The following is an 18640-nucleotide window of genomic DNA, read 5'->3' on the forward strand; positions in this document are numbered from 1 at the left end:
CCCCACCGTTACTCTGCGGTAGTATCGGTACACCCACCGGTACTCCGGGGTAGTACGTGAACCCTTACTGGTTCACTGGGGTACAGCTGCTGACGTTACGGGCACACGGTATAGACCAGACATTCCTACCTGACGCTCCGTGTTAGACCCGGTATCCCTACCTGATACTCCGTTGTTGGCTTGGCACCCCTACCCGATATGCTGGGGTAGTACCGGTACCCCCACCGGTACTCTGCGGTAGTATTGGTACACCCACCGGTACTCCAGGGCAGTACCTGAACACTTACTGGTTCGCTGGGGTACACCTGCTGACCTTACGGGCGTGCTCTGTAGACCAGACATTCCTACCTGACCCTCCAGGCTAGGCCCGGTATCCCTACCTGATGCTCTGCGGTAGACCTGGCCCCCTACCCGACAATCTGGGGTAGTACCGGTACACCCACAGGTACTCCGCGGTACTTTTGCTATACCCACCGGTACTCCTGGATTGTACCGGAACCCTTACTGGTGCACCGGGGTACACCTGCTGACCCTACAGGCGTGCCGCTTTACGCCCACCCTTCCTACCTGACCCGCCGGGGTAGGCCTGGTATACCTACCCGATGTTTCGAGGTAGAACCGGTTCCCCCACCGGTACTCTGGGGTTGGAACGGAACCCTTTGTGATGCGCCAGAGAACACCAGCTGTCCCTTCGTGCGCGCTGGACTAGACCCGGCCTCCCTACCGGACCCCACATGTTACACCCGGTATCCCTACCTGATGATCCGCATTAGGCTTGGCACCCATACCCGATGTCCTGGGGTAGTACCGGTACCCCCACCGTTACTCTGCGGTACTATCGGTACACCCACCGGTACTCCGGGGTAGTACGTGAACCCTTACTGGTTCACTGGGGTACACCTGTTGACGTTACTGGCGCGCGGTGTAGACCAGACATTCCTACCTGACCCTCCAGGCTAGGCCCGGTATCCCTACCTTATGCTGTGCGGTAGGCCTGGCCCCCTACCCGACAATCTGGGGTAGTATCGGTACACCCACAGGTAATCCACGGTACTTTTGCTATACCCACCGGTACTCCTGGATTGTACCGGAACCCTTACTGGTGCGCCGGGGTACACCTGCTGACCCTACGGGCACACTGCTTTGGACCCACCCTTCCTACCTGACCCGCCGGGGTAGGCCTGGTATACCTACCCGATGTTTCGAGGTAGAACCGGTTCCCCCACCGGTACTCTGGGGTTGGAACGGAACCCTTTGTGATGCGCCAGAGAACACCAGCTGTCCGTTCGTGCGCGCTGGACTAGACCCGGCCTCCCTACCGGACCCCACATGTTAGACCCGCTATCCCTACCTGATGCTCCGCATTAGGCCTGGCACCCATACCCGATGTTCTGGGGTAGTAGCGGTACCCCCACCGTTACTCTGCGGTAGTATCGGTACACCCACCGGTACTCCGGGGTAGTACGTGAACCCTTACTGGTTCACTGGGGTACACCTGCTGACATTACTGGCGCGATATGTAGACCAGGCATTCCTACCTGACCCTCCAGGCTAGGCCCGGTATCCCTACCTGATGCTCCGTGTTTGGCCTGGCCCCCTACCCGACAATCTGGGGTAGTATCGGTACACCCACAGGTACTCCGCGGTACTTTTGCTATACCCACCGGTACTCCTGGATTGTACCGGAACCCTTACTGGTGCGCCGGGTTACACCTGCTGACCCTACGGGCACACTGCTTTGGACCCACCCTTCCTACCTGACCCGCCGGGGTAGGCCTGGTATACCTACCCGATGTTTCGAGGTAGAACCGGTTCCCCCACCGGTACTCTGGGGTTGGAACGGAACCCTTTGTGATGCGCCAGAGAACACCAGCTGTCCCTTCGTGCGCGCTGGACTAGACCCGGCCTCCCTGCCGGACCCCACATGTTACACCCGGTATCCCTACCTGATGCTCCGCATTAGGCTTGGCACCCATACCCGATGTTCTGGGGTAGTAGCGGTACCCCCACCGTTACTCTGCGGTAGTATCGGTACACCCACCGGTACTCCGGGGCAGTACCTGAACACTTACTTGTTCGCTGGGGTACACCTGCTGACCTTACGGGCACACGGTATAGACCAGACATTCCTACCTGACGCTCCGTGTTAGACCCGGTATCCCTACCTGAAGCTCCGTTGTTGGCTTGGCACCCCTACCCGATATGCTGGGGTAGTACCGGTACCCCCACCGGTACTCTGCGGTAGTATTGGTACACCCACCGGTACTCCAGGGCAGTACCTGAACACTTACTGGTTCGCTGGGGTACACCTGCTGACCTTACGGGCGTGCTCTGTAGACCAGACATTCCTACCTGACCCTCCAGGCTAGGCCCGGTATCCCTACCTGATGCTCTGCGGTAGACCTGGCCCCCTACCCGACAATCTGGGGTAGTACCGGTACACCCACAGGTACTCCGCGGTACTTTTGCTATACCCACCGGTACTCCTGGATTGTACCGGAACCCTTACTGGTGCACCGGGGTACACCTGCTGACCCTACAGGCGTGCCGCTTTACGCCCACCCTTCCTACCTGACCCGCCGGGGTAGGCCTGGTATACCTACCCGATGTTTCGAGGTAGAACCGGTTCCCCCACCGGTACTCTGGGGTTGGAACGGAACCCTTTGTGATGCGCCAGAGAACACCAGCTGTCCCTTCGTGCGCGCTGGACTAGACCCGGCCTCCCTACCGGACCCCACATGTTACACCCGGTATCCCTACCTGATGATCCGCATTAGGCTTGGCACCCATACCCGATGTCCTGGGGTAGTAGCGGTACCCCCACCGTTACTCTGCGGTACTATCGGTACACCCACCGGTACTCCGGGGTAGTACGTGAACCCTTACTGGTTCACTGGGGTACACCTGTTGACGTTACTGGCGCGCGGTGTAGACCAGACATTCCTACCTGACCCTCCAGGCTAGGCCCGGTATCCCTACCTTATGCTCTGCGGTAGGCCTGGCCCCCTACCCGACAATCTGGGGTAGTATCGGTACACCCACAGGTAATCCACGGTACTTTTGCTATACCCACCGGTACTCCTGGATTGTACCGGAACCCTTACTGGTGCGCCGGGGTACACCTGCTGACCCTACGGGCACACTGCTTTGGACCCACCCTTCCTACCTGACCCGCCGGGGTAGGCCTGGTATACCTACCCGATGTTTCGAGGTAGAACCGGTTCCCCCACCGGTACTCTGGGGTTGGAACGGAACCCTTTGTGATGCGCCAGAGAACACCAGCTGTCCCTTCGTGCGCGCTGGACTAGACCCGGCCTCCCTACCGGACCCCACATGTTACACACGGTATCCCTACCTGATGCTCCGCATTAGGCTTGGCACCCATACCCGATGTTCTGGGGTAGTAGCGGTACCCCCACCGTTACTCTGCGGTAGTATCGGTACACCCACCGGTACTCCGGGGTAGTATGTGAACCCTTACTGGTTCACTGGGGTACACCTGCTGACATTACTGGCGCGATATGTAGACCAGGCATTCCTACCTGACCCTCCAGGCTAGGCCCGGTATCCCTACCTGATGCTCCATGTTTGGCCTGGCCCCCTACCCGACAATCTGGGGTAGTATCGGTACACCCACAGGTACTCCGCGGTACTTTTGCTATACCCACCGGTACTCCTGGATTGTACCGGAACCCTTACTGGTGCGCCGGGTTACACCTGCTGACCCTACGGGCACACTGCTTTGGACCCACCCTTCCTACCTGACCCGCCGGGGTAGGCCTGGTATACCTACCCGATGTTTCGAGGTAGAACCGGTTCCCCCACCGGTACTCTGGGGTTGGAACGGAACCCTTTGTGATGCGCCAGAGAACACCAGCTGTCCCTTCGTGCGCGCTGGACTAGACCCGGCCTCCCTGCCGGACCCCACATGTTACACCCGGTATCCCTACCTGATGCTCCGCATTAGGCTTGGCACCCATACCCGATGTTCTGGGGTAGTAGCGGTACCCCCACCGTTACTCTGCGGTAGTATCGGTACACCCACCTGTATTCCGGGGCAGTACCTGAACACTTACTGGTTCGCTGGGGTACACCTGCTGACCTTACGGGCGTGCTCTGTAGACCAGACATTCCTACCTGACCCTCCAGGCTAGGCCCGGTATCCCTACCTGATGCTCTGCGGTAGGCCTGGCCCCCTACCCGACAATCTGGGGTAGTACCGGTACACCCACAGGTACTCCGCAGTACTTTTGCTATACCCACCGGTACTCCTGGATTGTACCGGAACCCTTACTGGTGCACCGGGGTACACCTGCTGACCCTACAGGCGTGCCGCTTTACGCCCACCCTTCCTACCTGACCCGCCGGGGTAGGCCTGGTATACCTACCCGATGTTTCGAGGTAGAACCGGTTCCCCCACCGGTACTCTGGGGTTGGAACGGAACCCTTTGTGATGCGCCAGAGAACACCAGCTGTCCCTTCGTGCGCGCTGGACTAGACCCGGCCTCCCTACCGGACCCCACATGTTAGACCCGCTATCCCTACCTGATGCTCCGCATTAGGCCTGGCACCCATACCCGATGTTCTGGGGTAGTAGCGGTACCCCCACCATTACTCTGCGGTAGTATCGGTACACCCACCGGTACTCCGGGGTAGTACGTGAACCCTTACTGGTTCACTGGGGTACAGATGCTGACGTTACGGGCACGCGGTATAGACCAGACATTCCTACCTGACGCTCCGTGTTAGACCCGGTATCCCTACCTGATGCTCCGTTGTTGGCTTGGCACCCCTACCCGATATGCTGGGGTAGTACCGGTACTCCCACCGGTACTCTGCGGTAGTATTGGTACACCCACCGGTACTCCAGGGCAGTACCTGAACCCTTACTGGTTCGCTGCGGTACACCTGCTGACCTTACGGGCGTGCTCTGTAGACCAGACATTCCTACCTGACCCTCCAGGCTAGGCCCGGTATCCCTACCTTATGCTCTGCGGTAGGCCTGGCCCCCTACCCGACAATCTGGGGTAGTACCGGTACACCCACAGGTACTCCGCGGTACTTTTGCTATACCCACCGGTACTCCTGGATTGTACCGGAACCCTTACTGGTGCACCGGGGTACACCTGCTGACCCTACAGGCGTGCCGCTTTACGCCCACCCTTCCTACCTGACCCGCCGGGGTAGGCCTGGTATACCTACCCGATGTTTCGAGGTAGAACCGGTTCCCCCACCGGTACTCTGGGGTTGGAACGGAACCCTTTGTGATGCGCCAGAGAACACCAGCTGTCCCTTCGTGCGCGCTGGACTAGACCCGGCCTCCCTACCGGACCCCACATGTTACACCCGGTATCCCTACCTGATGATCCGCATTAGGCTTGGCACCCATACCCGATGTTCTGGGGTAGTAGCGGTACCCCCACCGTTACTCTGCGGTACAATCGGTACACCCACCGGTACTCCGGGGTAGTACGTGAACCCTTACTGGTTCACTGGGGTACACCTGCTGACGTTACTGGCGCGCGGTGTAGACCAGACATTCCTACCTGACCCTCCATTTTAGGCCCGGTATCCCTACCTGATGCTCCGTTGTTGGCCTGGCACCCATACCTGATATGCTGGGGTAGTACCGGAACCCCCACCGGTACTCTGCGGTAGTATTGGTACACCCACCGGTACTCCAGGGCAGTACCTGAACACTTACTGGTTCGCTGGGGTACACCTGCTGACCTTACGGGCTTGCTGTGTAGACCAGACATTCCTACCTGACCCTCCAGGCTAGGCCCGGTATCCCTACCTGATGCTCTGCGGTAGACCTGGCCCCCTACCCGACAATCTGGGGTAGTACCGGTACACCCACAGGTACTCCGCAGTACTTTTGCTATACCCACCGGTACTCCTGGATTGTACCGGAACTCTTACTGGTGCGCCGGGGTACTCCTGCTGGCCCTACGGGTGCGCCGCTTTACGCCCACCCTTCCTAACTGACCCACCGGGGTAGGCCTGGTATACCTACCCGATGTTTCGAGGTAGAACCGGTTCCCCCACCGGTACTCTGGGGTTGGAACGGAACCCTTTGTGATGCGCCAGAGAACACCAGCTGTCCCTTCGTGCGCGCTGGACTAGACCCGGCCTCCCTACCGGACCCCACATGTTACACCAGGTATCCCTACCTGATGCTCCGCATTAGGCCTGGCACCCATACCCGATGTTCTGGGGTAGTAGCGGTACCCCCACCGTTACTCTGCGGTAGTATCGGTACACCCACCGGTACTCCGGGGTAGTACGTGAACCCTTACTGGTTCACTGGGGTACACCTGCTGACGTTACTGGCGCGCGGTGTAGACCAGACATTCCTACCTGACCCTCCAGGCTAGGCCCGGTATCCCTACCTGATGCTCCGTGTTTGGCCTGGCCCCCTACCCGACAATCTGGGGTAGTGTCGGTACACCCACAGGTACTCCGCGGTACTTTTGCTATACCCACCGGTACTCCTGGATTGTACCGGAACCCTTACTGGTGCGCCGGGTTACACCTGCTGACCCTACGGGCACACTGCTTTGGACCCACCCTTCCTACCTGACCCGCCGGGGTAGGCCTGGTATACCTACCCGATGTTTCGAGGTAGAACCGGTTCCCCCACCGGTACTCTGGGGTTGGAACGGAACCCTTTGTGATGCGCCAGAGAACACCAGCTGTCCCTTCGTGCGCGCTGGACTAGACCCGGCCTCCCTACCGGACCCCAAATGTTACACCCGGTATCCCTACCTGATGCTCCGCATTAGGCTTGGCACCCATACCCGATGTTCTGGGGTAGTAGCGGTACCCCCACCGTTACTCTGCGGTAGTATCGGTACACCCACCGGTACTCCGGGGTAGTACGTGAACCCTTACTGGTTCACTGGGGTACACCTGCTGACGTTACGGGCACGCGGTATAGACCAGACATTCCTACCTGACGCTCCGTGTTAGACCCGGTATCCCTACCTGATGCTCCGTTGTTGGCCTGGCACCCCTACCCGATATGCTGGGGTAGTACCGGTACCCCCACCGGTACTCTGCGGTAGTATTGGTACACCCACCGGTACTCCAGGGCAGTACCTGAACACTTACTGGTTCGCTGGGGTACACCTGCTGACCTTACGGGCGTGCTCTGTAGACCAGACATTCCTACCTGACCCTCCAGGCTAGGCCCGGTATCCCTACCTGATGCTCTGCGGTAGACCTGGCCCCCTACCCGACAATCTGGGGTAGTACCGGTACACCCACAGGTACTCCGCGGTACTTTTGCTATACCCACCGGTACTCGTGGATTGTACCGGAACCATTACTGGTGCACCGGGGTACACCTGCTGACCCTACAGGCGTGCCGCTTTACGCCCACCCTTCCTACCTGACCCGCCGGGGTAGGCCTGGTATACCTACCCGATGTTTCGAGGTAGAACCGGTTCCCCCACCGGTACTCTGGGGTTGGAACGGAACGCTTTGTGATGCGCCAGAGAACACCAGCTGTCCCTTCGTGCGCGCTGGACTAGACCCGGCCTCCCTGCCGGACCCCACATGTTACACCCGGTATCCCTACCTGATGCTCCGCATTAGGCTTGGCACCCATACCCGATGTTCTGGGGTAGTAGCGCTACCCCCACCGTTACTCTGCGGTAGTATCGGTACACCCACCGGTACTCCGGGGTAGTACGTGAACCCTTACTGGTTCACTGGGGTACACCTGCTGACGTTACGGGCACGCGGTATAGACCAGACATTCCTACCTGACGCTCCGTGTTAGACCCGGTATCCCTACCTGATGCTCCGTTGTTGGCCTGGCACCCCTACCCGATATGCTGGGGTAGTACCGGTACCCCCACCGGTACTCTGCGGTAGTATTGGTACACCCACCGGTACTCCAGGGCAGTACCTGAACACTTACAGGTTCGCTGGGGTACACCTGCTGACCTTACGGGCGTGCTCTGTAGACCAGACATTCCTACCTGACCCTCCAGGCTAGGCCCGGTATCCCTACCTGATGCTCTGCGGTAGACCTGGCCCCCTACCCGACAATCTGGGGTAGTACCGGTACACCCACAGGTACTCCGCGGTACTTTTGCTATACCCACCGGTACTCGTGGATTGTACCGGAACCATTACTGGTGCACCGGGGTACACCTGCTGACCCTACAGGCGTGCCGCTTTACGCCCACCCTTCCTACCTGACCCGCCGGGGTAGGCCTGGTATACCTACCCGATGTTTCGAGGTAGAACCGGTTCCCCCACCGGTACTCTGGGGTTGGAACGGAACCCTTTGTGATGCGCCAGAGAACACCAGCTGTCCCTTCGTGCGCGCTGGACTAGACCCGGCCTCCCTACCGGACCCCACATGTTACACCCGGTATCCCTACCTGATGATCCGCATTAGGCTTGGCACCCATACCCGATGTTCTGGGGTAGTAGCGGTACCCCCACCGTTACTCTGCAGTACTATCGGTACACCCACCGGTACTCCGGGGTAGTACGTGAACCCTTACTGGTTCACTGGGGTACACCTGTTGACGTTACTGGCGCGCGGTGTAGACCAGACATTCCTACCTGACCCTCCAGGCTAGGCCCGGTATCCCTACCTTATGCTCTGCGGTAGGCCTGGCCCCCTACCCGACAATCTGGGGTAGTATCGGTACACCCACAGGTAATCCACGGTACTTTTGCTATACCCACCGGTACTCCTGGATTGTACCGGAACCCTTACTGGTGCGCCGGGGTACACCTGCTGACCCTACGGGCACACTGCTTTGGACCCACCCTTCCTACCTGACCCGCCGGGGTAGGCCTGGTATACCTACCCGATGTTTCGAGGTAGAACCGGTTCCCCCACCGGTACTCTGGGGTTGGAACGGAACCCTTTGTGATGCGCCAGAGAACACCAGCTGTCCCTTCGTGCGCGCTGGACTAGACCCGGCCTCCCTACCGGACCCCACATGTTAGACCCGCTATCCCTACCTGCTGCTCCGCATTAGGCCTGGCACCCATACCCGATGTTCTGGGGTAGTAGCGGTACCCACACCGTTACTCTGCGGTAGTATCGGTACACCCACCGGTACTCCGGGGTAGTACGTGAACCCTTACTGGTTCACTGGGGTACACCTGCTGAGGTTACGGGCACGCGGTATAGACCAGACATTCCTACCTGACGCTCCGTGTTAGACCCGGTATCCCTACCTGATGCTCCGTTGTTGGCTTGGCACCCCTACCCGATATGCTGGGGTAGTACCGGTACCCCCACCGGTACTCTGCGGTAGTATTGGTACACCCACCGGTACTCCAGGGCAGTACCTGAACACTTACTGGTTCGCTGGGGTACACCTGCTGACCTTACGGGCGTGCTCTGTAGACCAGACATTCCTACCTGACCCTCCAGGCTAGGCCCGGTATCCCTACCTGATGCTCTGCGGTAGACCTGGCCCCCTACCCGACAATCTGGGGTAGTACCGGTACACCCACAGGTACTCCGCGGTACTTTTGCTATACCCACCGGTACTCCTGGATTGTACCGGAACCCTTACTGGTGCACCGGGGTACACCTGCTGACCCTACAGGCGTGCCGCTTTACGCCCACCCTTCCTACCTGACCCGCCGGGGTAGGCCTGGTATACCTACCCGATGTTTCGAGGTAGAACCGGTTCCCCCACCGGTACTCTGGGGTTGGAACGGAACCCTTTGTGATGCGCCAGAGAACACCAGCTGTCCCTTCGTGCGCGCTGGACTAGACCCGGCCTCCCTACCGGACCCCACATGTTACACCCGGTATCCCTACCTGATGATCCGCATTAGGCTTGGCACCCATACCCGATGTCCTGGGGTAGTACCGGTACCCCCACCGTTACTCTGCGGTAGTATCGGTACGCCCACCGGTACTCCGGGGTAGTACGTGAACCCTTACTGGTTCACTGGGGTACACCTGTTGACGTTACTGGCGCGCGGTGTAGACCAGACATTCCTACCTGACCCTCCAGGCTAGGCCCGGTATCCCTACCTTATGCTCTGCGGTAGGCCTGGCCCCTTACCCGACAATCTGGGGTAGTATCGGTACACCCACAGGTAATCCACGGTACTTTTGCTATACCCACCGGTACTCCTGGATTGTACCGGAACCCTTACTGGTGCGCCGGGGTACACCTGCTGACCCTACGGGCACACTGCTTTGGACCCACCCTTCCTACCTGACCCGCCGGGGTAGGCCTGGTATACCTACCCGATGTTTCGAGGTAGAACCGGTTCCCCCACCGGTACTCTGGGGTTGGAACGGAACCCTTTGTGATGCGCCAGAGAACACCAGCTGTCCCTTCGTGCGCGCTGGACTAGACCCGGCCTCCCTACCGGACCCCACATGTTAGACCCGCTATCCCTACCTGATGCTCCGCATTAGGCCTGGCACCCATACCCGATGTTCTGGGGTAGTAGCGGTACCCCCACCGTTACTCTGCGGTAGTATCGGTACACCCACCGGTACTCCGGGGTAGTACGTGAACCCTTACTGGTTCACTGGGGTACAGCTGCTGACGTTACGGGCACGCGGTATAGACCAGACATTCCTACCTGACGCTCCGTGTTAGACCCGGTATCCCTACCTGATGCTCCGTTGTTGGCTTGGCACCCCTACCCGATATGCTGGGGTAGTACCGGTACCCCCACCGGTACTCTGCGGTAGTATTGGTACACCCACCGGTACTCCAGGGCAGTACCTGAACACTTACTGTTTCGCTGGGGTACACCTGCTCACCTTACGGGCGTGCTCTGTAGACCAGACATTCCTACCTGACCCTCCAGGCTAGGCCCGGTATCCCTACCTGATGCTCTGCGGTAGACCTGGCCCCCTACCCGACAATCTGGGGTAGTACCGGTACACCCACAGGTAGTCCGCGGTACTTTTGCTATACCCACCGGTACTCCTGGATTGTACCGGAACCCCTACTGGTGCACCGGGGTACACCTGCTGACCCTACAGGCGTGCCGCTTTACGCCCACCCTTCCTACCTGACCCGCCGGGGTAGGCCTGGTATACCTACCCGATGTTTCGAGGTAGAACCGGTTCCCCCACCGGTACTCTGGGGTTGGAACGGAACCCTTTGTGATGCGCCAGAGAACACCAGCTGTCCCTTCGTGCGCGCTGGACTAGACCCGGCCTCCCTACCGGACCCCACATGTTACACCCGGTATCCCTACCTGATGATCCGCATTAGGCTTTGCACCCATACCCGATGTCCTGGGGTAGTAGCGGTACCCCCACCGTTACTCTGCGGTACTATCGGTACACCCACCGGTACTCCGGGGTAGTACGTGAACCCTTACTGGTTCACTGGGGTACACCTGTTGACGTTACTGGCGCGCGGTGTAGACCAGACATTCCTACCTGACCCTCCAGGCTAGGCCCGGTATCCCTACCTTATGCTCTGCGGTAGGCCTGGCCCCCTACCCGACAATCTGGGGTAGTATCGGTACACCCACAGGTAATCCACGGTACTTTTGCTATACCCACCGGTACTCCAGGGTAGTAACTGAACCCTTACTGGTGCGCCGGGGTACACCTGCTGACCTTACGGGCACACTGCTTTGGACCCACCCTTCCTACCTGACCCGCCGGGGTAGGCCTGGTATACCTACCCGATGTTTCGAGGTAGAACCGGTTCCCCCACCGGTACTCTGGGCTTGGAACGGAAACCTTTGTGATGCGCCAGAGAACACCAGCTGTCCCTTCGTGCGCGCTGGACTAGACCCGGCCTCCCTACCGGACCCCACATGTTAGACCCGCTATCCCTACCTGATGCTCCGCATTAGGCCTGGCACCCATACCCGATGTTCTGGGGTAGTAGCGGTACCCCCACCGTTACTCTGCGGTAGTATCGGTACACCCACCGGTACTCCGGGGTAGTACGTGAACCCTTACTGGTTCACTGGGGTACACCTGCTGACGTTACGGGCACGCGGTATAGACCAGACATTCCTACCTGACGCTCCGTGTTAGGCCCGGTATCCCTACCTGATGCTCCGTTGTTGGCTTGGCACCCCTACCCGATATGCTGGGGTAGTACCGGTACCCCCACCGGTACTCTGCGGTAGTATTGGTACACCCACCGGTACTCCAGGGCAGTACCTGAGCACTTACTGGTTCGCTGGGGTACACCTGCTGACCTTACGGGCGTGCTCTGTAGACCAGACATTCCTACCTGACCCTTCAGGCTAGGCCCGGTATCCCTACCTGATGCTCTGCGGTAGACCTGGCCCCCTACCCGACAATCTGGGGTAGTACCGGTACACCCACAGGTACTCCGCGGTACTTTTGCTATACCCACCGGTACTCCTGGATTGTACCGGAACCCTTACTGGTGCACCGGGGTACACCTGCTGACCCTACAGGCGTGCCGCTTTACGCCCACCCTTCCTACCTGACCCGCCGGGGTAGGCCTGGTATACCTACCCGATGTTTCGAGGTAGAACCGGTTCCCCCACCGGTACTCTGGGGTTGGAACGGAACCCTTTGTGATGCGCCAGAGAACACCAGCTGTCCCTTCGTGCGCGCTGGACTAGACCCGGCCTCCCTACCGGACCTCACATGTTACACCCGGTATCCCTACCTGATGATCCGCATTAGGCTTGGCACCCATACCCGATGTTCTGGGGTAGTAGCGGTACCCCCACCGTTACTCTGCGGTAGTATCGGTACACCCACCGGTACTCCGGGGTAGTACGTGAACCCTTACTGGTTCACTGGGGTACACCTGTTGACGTTACTGGCGCGCGGTGTAGACCAGACATTCCTACCTGACCCTCCAGGCTAGGCCCGGTATCCCTACCTTATGCTCTGCGGTAGGCCTGGCCCCTTACCCGACAATCTGGGGTAGTATCGGTACACCCACAGGTAATCCACGGTACTTTTGCTATACCCACCGGTACTCCTGGATTGTACCGGAACCCTTACTGGTGCGCCGGGGTACACCTGCTGACCCTACGGGCACACTGCTTTGGACCCACCCTTCCTACCTGACCCGCCGGGGTAGGCCTGGTATACCTACCCGATGTTTCGAGGTAGAACCGGTTCCCCCACCGGTACTCTGGGGTTGGAACGGAACCCTTTGTGATGCGCCAGAGAACACCAGCTGTCCCTTCGTGCGCGCTGGACTAGACCCGGCCTCCCTACCGGACCCCACATGTTAGACCCGCTATCCCTACCTGATGCTCCGCATTAGGCCTGGCACCCATACCCGATGTTCTGGGGTAGTAGCGGTACCCCCACCGTTACTCTGCGGTAGTATCGGTACACCCACCGGTACTCCGGGGTAGTACGTGAACCCTTACTGGTTCACTGGGGTACACCTCATGACGTTACGGGCACGCGGTATAGACCAGACATTCCTACCTGACGCTCCGTGTTAGACCCGGTATCCCTACCTGATGCTCCGTTGTTGGCTTGGCACCCCTACCCGATATGCTGGGGTAGTACCGGTACCCCCACCGGTACTCTGCGGTAGTATTGGTACACCCACCGGTACTCCAGGGCAGTACCTGAACACTTACTGTTTCGCTGGGGTACACCTGCTCACCTTACGGGCGTGCTCTGTAGACCAGACATTCCTACCTGACCCTCCAGGCTAGGCCCGGTATCCCTACCTGATGCTCTGCGGTAGACCTGGCCCCCTACCCGACAATCTGGGGTAGTACCGGTACACCCACAGGTAGTCCGCGGTACTTTTGCTATACCCACCGGTACTCCTGGATTGTACCGGAACCCCTACTGGTGCACCGGGGTACACCTGCTGACCCTACAGGCGTGCCGCTTTACGCCCACCCTTCCTAACTGACCCGCCGGGGTAGGCCTGGTATACCTACCCGATGTTTCGAGGTAGAACCGGTTCCCCCACCGGTACTCTGGGGTTGGAACGGAACCCTTTGTGATGCGCCAGAGAACACCAGCTGTCCCTTCGTGCGCGCTGGACTAGACCCGGCCTCCCTACCGGACCCCACATGTTACACCCGGTATCCCTACCTGATGATCCGCATTAGGCTTTGCACCCATACCCGATGTCCTGGGGTAGTAGCGGTACCCCCACCGTTACTCTGCGGTACTATCGGTACACCCACCGGTACTCCGGGGTAGTACGTGAACCCTTACTGGTTCACTGGGGTACACCTGTTGACGTTACTGGCGCGCGGTGTAGACCAGACATTCCTACCTGACCCTCCAGGCTAGGCCCGGTATCCCTACCTTATGCTCTGCGGTAGGCCTGGCCCCCTACCCGACAATCTGGGGTAGTATCGGTACACCCACAGGTAATCCACGGTACTTTTGCTATACCCACCGGTACTCCTGGATTGTACCGGAACCCTTACTGGTGCGCCGGGTTACACCTGGTGACCCTACGGGCACACTGCTTTGGACCCACCCTTCCTACCTGACCCGCCGGGCTAGGCCTGGTATACCTACCCGATGTTTCGAGGTAGAACCGGTTCCCCCACCGGTACTCTGGGGTTGGAACGGAACCCTTTGTGATGCGCCAGAGAACACCAGCTGTCCCTTCGTGCGCGCTGGACGAGACCCGGCCTCCCTGCCGGACCCCAAATGTTACACCCGGTATCCCTACCTGATGCTCCGCATTAGGCTTGGCACCCATACCCGATGTTCTGGGGTAGTAGCGGTACCCCCACCGTTACTCTGCGGTAGTATCGGTACACCCACCGGTACTCCGGGGTAGTACGTGAACCCTTACTGGTTCACTGGGGTACACCTGCTGACGTTACGGGCACGCGGTATAGACCAGACATTCCTACCTGACGCTCCGTGTTAGACCCGGTATCCCTACCTGATGCTCCGTTGTTGGCCTGGCACCCCTACCCGATATGCTGGGGTAGTACCGGTACCCCCACCGGTACTCTGCGGTAGTATTGGTACACCCACCGGTACTCCAGGGCAGTACCTGAACACTTACTGGTTCGCTGGAGTACACCTGCTGACCTTACGGGCGTGCTCTGTAGACCAGGCATTCCTACCTGACCCTCCAGGCTAGGCCCGGTATCCCTACCTGATGCTCCGTGTTTGGCCTGGCCCCCTACCCGACAATCTGGGGTAGTGTCGGTACACCCACAGGTACTCCGCGGTACTTTTGCTATACCCACCGGTACTCCTGGATTGTACCGGAACCCTTACTGGTGAGCCGGGTTACACCTGCTGACCCTACGGGCACACTGCTTTGGACCCACCCTTCCTACCTGACCCGCCGGGGTAGGCCTGGTATACCTACCCGATGTTTCGAGGTAGAACCGGTTCCCCCACCGGTACTCTGGGGTTGGAACGGAACCCTTTGTGATGCGCCAGAGAACACCAGCTGTCCCTTCGTGCGCGCTGGACTAGACCTGGCCTCCCTACCGGACCCCAAATGTTACACCCGGTATCCCTACCTGATGCTCCGCATTAGGCTTGGCACCCATACCCGATGTTCTGGGGTAGTAGCGGTACCCCCACCGTTACTCTGCGGTAGTATCGGTACACCCACCGGTACTCCGGGGTAGTACGTGAACCCTTACTGGTTCACTGGGGTACACCTGCTGACGTTACGGGCACGCGGTATAGACCAGACATTCCTACCTGACGCTCCGTGTTAGACCCGGTATCCCTACCTGATGCTCCGTTGTTGGCCTGGCACCCCTACCCGATATGCTGGGGTAGTACCGGTACCCCCACCGGTACTCTGCGGTAGTATTGGTACACCCACCGGTACTCCAGGGCAGTACCTGAACACTTACTGGTTCGCTGGGGTACACCTGCTGACCTTACGGGCGTGCTCTGTAGACCAGACATTCCTACCTGACCCTCCAGGCTAGGCCCGGTATCCCTACCTGATGCTCTGCGGTAGACCTGGCCCCCTACCCGACAATCTGGGGTAGTACCGGTACACCCACAGGTACTCCGCGGTACTTTTGCTATACCCACCGGTACTCGTGGATTGTACCGGAACCCTTACTGGTGCACCGGGGTACACCTGCTGACCCTACAGGCGTGCCGCTTTACGCCCACCCTTCCTACCTGACCCGCCGGGGTAGGCCTGGTATACCTACCCGATGTTTCGAGGTAGAACCGGTTCCCCCACCGGTACTCTGGGGTTGGAACGGAACCCTTTGTGATGCGCCAGAGAACACCAGCTGTCCCTTCGTGCGCGCTGGACTAGACCCGGCCTCCCTACCGGACCCCACATGTTACACCCGGTACCCCTACCTGATGATCCGCATTAGGCTTGGCACCCATACCCGATGTTCTGGGGTAGTAGCGGTACCCCCACCGTTACTCTGCGGTAGTATCGGTACACCCACCGGTACTCCGGGGTAGTACGTGAACCCTTACTGGTTCACTGGGGTACACCTGCTGACGTTACGGGCACGCGGTATAGACCAGACATTCCTACCTGACGCTCCGTGTTAGACCCGGTATCCCTACCTGATGCTCCGTTGTTGGCCTGGCACCCCTACCCGATATGCTGGGGTAGTACCGGTACCCCCACCGGTACTCTGCGGTAGTATTGGTACACCCACCGGTACTCCAGGGCAGTACCTGAACACTTACTGGTTCGCTGGGGTACACCTGCTGACCTTACGGGCGTGCTCTGTAGACCAGACATTCCTACCTGACCCTCCAGGCTAGGCCCGGTATCCCTACCTGATGCTCTGCGGTAGACCTGGCCCCCTACCCGACAATCTGGGGTAGTACCGGTACACCCACAGGTACTCCGCGGTACTTTTGCTATACCCACCGGTACTCCTGGATTGTACCGGAACCCTTACTGGTGCACCGGGGTACACCTGCTGACCCTACAGGCGTGCCGCTTTACGCCCACCCTTCCTACCTGACCCGCCGGGGTAGGCCTGGTATACCTACCCGATGTTTCGAGGTAGAACCGGTTCCCCCACCGGTACTCTGGGCTTGGAACGGAACCCTTTGTGATGCGCCAGGGAACACCAGCTGTCCCTTCGTGCGCGCTGGACTAGACCCGGCCTCCCTACCGGACCCCACATGTTACACCCGGTACCCCTACCTGATGATCCGCATTAGGGTTGGCACCCATACCCGATGTTCTGGGGTAGTAGCGGTACCCCCACCGTTACTCTGCGGTAGTATCGGTACACCCACCGGTACTCCGGGGTAGTACGTGAACCCTTACTGGTTCACTGGGGTACACCTGCTGACGTTACTGGCGCGCGGTGTAGACCAGACATTCCTACCTGACCCTCCATTTTAGGCCCGGTATCCCTACCTGATGCTCCGTTGTTGGCCTGGCACCCATACCTGATATGCTGGGGTAGTACCGGAACCCCCACCGGTACTCTGCGGTAGTATTGGTACACCCACCGGTACTCCAGGGCAGTACCTGAACACTTACTGGTTCGCTGGGGTACACCTGCTGACCTTACGGGCTTGCTGTGTAGACCAGACATTCCTACCTGACCCTCCAGGCTAGGCCCGGTATCCCTACCTGATGCTCTGCGGTAGACCTGGCCCCCTACCCGACAATCTGGGGTAGTACCGGTACACCCACAGGTACTCCGCAGTACTTTTGCTATACCCACCGGTACTCCTGGATTGTACCGGAACCCTTACTGGTGCGCCGGGGTACACCTGCTGGCCCTACGGGCGCGCCGCTTTACGCCCACCCTTCCTACCTGACCCACCGGGGTAGGCCTGGTATACCTACCCGATGTTTCGAGGTAGAACCGGTTCCCCCACCGGTACTCTGGGGTTGGAACGGAACCCTTTGTGATGCGCCAGAGAACACCAGCTGTCCCTTCGTGCGCGCTGGACTAGACCCGGCCTCCCTACCGGACCCCACAGGTTAGACCCGCTATCCCTACCTGATGCTCCGCATTAGGCTTGGCACCCATACCCAATGTTCTGGGGTAGTAGCGGTACCCCCACCGTTACTCTGCGGTAGTATCGGTACACCCACCGGTAATCCGGGGTAGTACGTGAACCCTTACTGGTTCACTGGGGTACACCTGCTGACGTTACTGGCGCGAGGTGTAGACCAGGCATTTCTACCTGACCCTCCAGGCTAGGCCCGGTATCCCTACCTGATGCTCCGTGTTTGGCCTGGCCCCCTACCCGACAATCTGGGGTAGTGTCGGTACACCCACAGGTACTCCGCGGTACTTTTGCTATACCCACCGGTACTCCTGGATTGTACCGGAACCCTTACTGGTGCGCCGGGTTACACCTGGTGACCCTACGGGCACACTGCTTTGGACCCACCCTTCCTACCTGACCCGCCGGGCTAGGCCTGGTATACCTACCCGATGTTTCGAGGTAGAACCGGTTCCCCCACCGGTACTCTGGGGTTGGAACGGAACCCTTTGTGATGCGCCAGAGAACACCAGCTGTCCCTTCGTGCGCGCTGGACTAGACCCGGCCTCCCTGCCGGACCCCAAATGTTACACCCGGTATCCCTACCTGATGCTCCGCATTAGGCTTGGCACCCATACCCGATGTTCTGGGGTAGTAGCGGTACCCCCACCGTTACTCTGCGGTAGTATCGGTACACCCACCGGTACTCCGGGGTAGTACGTGAACCCTTACTGGTTCACTGGGGTACACCTGCTGACGTTACGGGCA

This window comes from Accipiter gentilis, unplaced genomic scaffold (assembly GCF_929443795.1).
Source record: "Accipiter gentilis unplaced genomic scaffold, bAccGen1.1, whole genome shotgun sequence".
Classification (NCBI taxonomy): domain Eukaryota; kingdom Metazoa; phylum Chordata; class Aves; order Accipitriformes; family Accipitridae; genus Astur; species Astur gentilis.